This window comes from Lactuca saligna, chromosome 2 (genome assembly GCF_052625555.1).
Source record: "Lactuca saligna cultivar CGN05327 chromosome 2, ASM5262555v1, whole genome shotgun sequence".
NCBI lineage: Eukaryota > Viridiplantae > Streptophyta > Magnoliopsida > Asterales > Asteraceae > Lactuca > Lactuca saligna.
Genome location: NC_136418.1, coordinates 15,105,193 through 15,110,317, shown reverse-complemented (window position 1 = coordinate 15,110,317; position 5,125 = coordinate 15,105,193). Strand labels below are relative to the sequence as shown.

Genomic DNA, 5,125 nt, shown 5'->3' with positions numbered 1-5,125 from the left:
TCGATTGATGTGTGTAATTTGATGGTTGTTACTGAGTAATATGTACCGTCCCAAAAATATGATCCAAAAATTTCATTTATAATTTAAATAAAATAGTGTTCCAAAAACATTATCCATACAACCCAAATGAAAATAAGTTTATGGCGGAATCCATGTGGTGTGTGTGATGCAGTCAACCCAAGTTCTTCCCTTTAGAACCTAAAGTACCTGAAACATAAACTGAAAACCATAAGCACAAGCTTAATGAGTTCCCAGAAATACCACATACCATACATGAACAACATATAATGGGCCCTGCCCTGCATCGAGCCGCCCTCGGTATATAGTTCGGGCCCCGCCCAACATACATAACACATATAACAAATAAACACATACACATGCAATAATCACAAAGATATATAGCATACAATATGGTTATCGGGTCCCGCCCGGTAAGCATACAAGTACATAACACATAGAAGAGTCACGCAGACAACTAGCATACTAACATAACATAATCATGGGCCGACATTGGTACCTTCAACCCGCTAACATTGTGAGGAAACTCACCTCTAAATCTGAGAGATATCTATTTCAATGATATCTGAATAGGTCCTGGCTCTGAATATCAGCTCAACCCAACACCTAAACAGTAACCAATCATTAGATATAACTCAAAATACCGCGATAACCCAACAATGTTTAGTATATTTGTTTAAAAGATCCTTCGTGACTTTTTTTTGCCTTTTAGGGGTACGAACTTGTGTTTTACCATTTTAAAAGGCACCTTTACCCATTTTATGAGGTAACCCTGCCTTGTCATCTGCCAACTAAGTTGGTGAGTCAACACAGACTCGCTACTGATTTGACTCGATGCCACATGTGCAATGATTAATGATCATGTATTAATGACCTTCATTTATTTCCACCAACACCCCCAAACAACCTGTTTCATCACCATCACCATGATACCACTGCTTTTTAATATCAGATCAAGAATAAATTGTAGTTGGACTTCAATAAGAATCAATTAGTTGAGATGCTCCAAAGATTGAAAATTAAGTACCGAAATGTTCTTAGTAACATTAGTTCTGACAATGAATATGTCTTCAAGAGCGCTCATATCACTTTTGAGATATCATGTAAGATATGGAGCTCCAAAGTTGCTCTCGTATCAACTCCTGCAACTACAAATATTGCCAGATTCGAAGACTTGGAACCCAAATGCATACCTGTTTATCAGTACCTCACATAGCTTGACAAGAAGATTACAAAAATACCCTTCATTTCTATCATATACTACAGGAAACGGGTGTTACGGGGATAGGTTTCTTCACAGGTCCTCATCTGGGTCAAAAGAAGTATTTGATTATCGAAACTGCAAAAAGATTGATGATGGGTCCCAAAAGAAAATTAAAGGTTCAAATTTATGGATTTAACAAATACTACTATTAAGGGTGTGGACTTGAATACTATTCAGCTTTTGTGTGATAATGAAGACGATTCAAGAAAATGCGATCAAACTGTGTTTCCATGGCTTAACAGGGTATATGTAAAAATGGTGATGTAGCAAAGGAGAAAGATAATAAAAAGCCATTAGTGTTTCCAGGTTTTGGGAACTTTTGTAAAAACGATGCTTCTTCTGTAGTTTCGACCTCTGCATCAATTAAAAAAGAGGGATCGACATCAATATAGATTGGGGTGATGTGATTGATGAGAAAACATTGATGGGGAGAAATAGATGCAGGAATCAAGAATTTCAAGAATCATTTTGATTTGAGTTCGTCTGTGATAGAAGATGATGATCTTTTAGTTACAGTTACAACAGATTGAATGGGTTTGCTTGATGGATTGCAAAAAGATATGAACTCCCAAATGGAGATATGATGAATGATGATGTAGATGGTGTTCTTCAGTCTGTCAAGCCAATTTACCGGGTGGATATCCGTATATTTAATGAGTCTTCTCAGTTGGGTCAAATCTCATCCACCATGTTTCAAGTTAACCAATTATTTAGGTCAATCAATTACACCCATGTGACAACCGACTTGGACTATTTTAATATATGTGGCATTACGTGACATTTTACAACTAATGATTAGGAAGTGGTTAACCGGGTGACCCCTTAACATTTTTTATAATGACCTTTTAAAACGGCAAAACACAAGTTTGTTCCCCTAAAAGACAAAAAAAAAGTCAAGAGAACCTTTTAAACCAATATACTAAACATTGTTATGCTATAATGACAATAACGCTAAAAGAATATATATATATATATATATATATATATGTGTGTATATATATATATATATATATATATATATATATATATATATATAGATTTCACTGTGTTCATAGATGAAAACCGTTGATTTTAACTCCATTGGAACAAATTTAGTTCAACGATGCCGTATTGCATTTCAACGGTTCTCGGAAACGAATCTCTAATTTCATATGCATGATCTCAAAATCGAACACCATTTCCCTGATTTCCCCAAATCTTCGATTTCATACTAATGTTAGACCTAATAGCCTTCCATATTCAAGAGGAAATCATCAAACGACTTCCTGTCAAATAATTGATTAAGCTCAGATCTATCTCAAAAGCATGGAAGTTGCTGATCGACAGCTCTTATTTCATTTCCACTCACAGTAGCCACCACACTGATTTGCAATATCTACTCGTAAAGTATCAAGATCTGGTAGATACTAAGGAAAAATATGTTTCTTTTATCGATGATGAAACTTTCCCCAAACAAAGTTTTGTTCTAACTCTTCCTTCGTCAGTTCAAATACTTAATCTTCCAGGACTGATTGATTGCTCCCACGGCTTGGTATTCTTGTACGATAATCATCCGAATTTGAGAACTGCGATGGCTGTTCTATGGAACCCTTCAATTAGAAAATCGATTGTTGTTGATGTGCCTAATGAGATGTATGTGGGACATGAAACAGTTGTTGGTTTTGGGGTCTGTCCTGTAACCATTGATCTTATGATCATCAAGATTACACAATTCAATTGGTGGTATACAGAGAAAAGTGAAATCAACAACCCTTGGAATGTTAAGATTTATACGATGAGTTCTGGGAACTGGAGAATTCTATCTAGCAATCTGTTGAGTAAGTCATTTCGAGTTACATTTCCTCAGGTAGTTATTGATAGGTTTATCTATTGGTATGCTTTGCACAAGGTGCCCATAGATGGTAGATTAAGGAGTTGTAATGCGATTGTGATATTTGACATGAGTAATGAGACTTTTGGAGTTGTAGATCTTCCAGATAGTTTAGCACACCATCCTAACACAGAGTTGTGTATTTCTAAGGTAAGCGAGTCTATTGTCATGATTGAATATAAGAACCGAGTTTGTGATGTATGGATGATGTAACATGGTGTTGGAAAATCTTTTACAAAGCTATACACCATTAAGACTATGTTTGGGGTACTAGCTGAAAAGCTAGCTGATAGTTGAAAAGCTAGTTGTTAAATAAAAAGCTAGCTGATAAAAAATAACGTTTGGTAAAATTAGCTGAAAAGCTAGTTGAAATATATAAAATTACATAAAAGGACATGTAAAAGAATTTGTTTCTATAATTAATTAAGGGGTGTATTTGGAAAATTTTCAAAAATCTTTTAAAAAGCTAGTCTAAGTAGCTTTTAAAAAAGCTAGCTAATAAGCTACTTTTTGGCTTACCAAACACGACAACATAAAAAAGCTCAAAAAATAACCTAGCTTATCAGCTAGCTGTGGCGGGCCAAACATAGCCTAAGGCACCACATGGGCCAAAAAAGACATTGGTATTTAGAAAAAATGGAAACCTTGTAATGGAAGTGAAAGATCATCATTTCTACTAAGGGTGTGGACTTGAATACTATTCAAATTTAGTCTGATAATGAAGACGATTCAAGAAAATGCGATCAAACTGTGTTTCCATGGCTTAAATCTGAACAGGGTATATGTAAAAATGGTGATGTAGCAAAGGAGAAAGATAATAAAAAGCCATTAGGGTTTCCAGTTTTTGGGAACTTTTGTAAAAATGATGCTTCTTCTGTAGTTTCGACCTCTGCATCAATTAAAAAAGAGGGATCGACATCAATGTAGATTGGGGTGATGTGATTGATGAGAAAAGACTGATGGGGATAAATAGATGCATGAATCAAAAATTTCAAGAATCATTTTGATTTGAGTTCGTCTGTGATAGAAGATGATGATCTGTTTGTTACAGTTAAAATAGATTGAATGGGTTTGCTTGATGGATTGCAAAAAGATATGAACTCTTAAATGGAGATATGATGAATGATGATGTAGATGGTGTTCTTCAGTCTGTCAAGCCAATTTACCGGGTGGATATCCATATATTTAATGAGTCTTCTCAGTTGGGTCCAATCTCATCCACCATGTTTCAAGTTAACCAATTATTTAGGTCAATCAATTACACCCATGTGACAACCGACTTGGACTATTTTAATATATGTGGCATTACGTGACATTTTACAACTAATGATTAGGAAGTGGTTAACCGGGTGAACCCTTAACATTTTTTATAATGACCTTTTAAAACGGTAAAACACAAGTTTGTTCCCCTAAAAAACAAAAAAAAAGTCACCAGAACCTTTTAAACCAATATACTAAACATTCTTCTGCTATAATGACAATAACCCTAAAAGAATATATATATATATATATATATATATATATATATATATATATATATATATATATATATATACAGATTTGATTGTGTTCATAGACAAAAACCGTTGATTTTAACTCTATTGGACCAAATTTAGTTCAACGACGCCATATTGCAATTCAATGGTTCTCAGAAACAAATCTCTAATTTGATAGGCATGATCTCAAAATCGAACACCATTTCCCTGATTTCCCCAAATCTTCGATTTCATACTAATGTTAGACCTAATAGCCTTCCATATTCAAGAGGAAATCATCAAACGACTTCCTATCAAACAATTGATTAAGCTCAGATCTATCTCAAAAGCATGGAAGTCGCTGATCGACAACTCTTATTTCATTGCCACTCACAGTAGCCACCACACTCGTCTGCAATATCTACTCGTAAAGTATCAAGATCTGGTAGATACTAAGGAAAAATATGTTTCTTTTATCGACGATGACACTTTCCCCAA

The 5,125-nt window shown here is 34.7% G+C and overlaps 1 pseudogene; it reads left to right on the top strand.

The window, feature by feature from the left end:
• The first annotated feature begins 2,495 nt into the window (after positions 1-2,495).
• Positions 2,496-4,079, top strand: LOC145029534 (F-box protein CPR1-like; annotated as a pseudogene).
• The last annotated feature ends 1,046 nt before the right edge of the window (positions 4,080-5,125 follow it).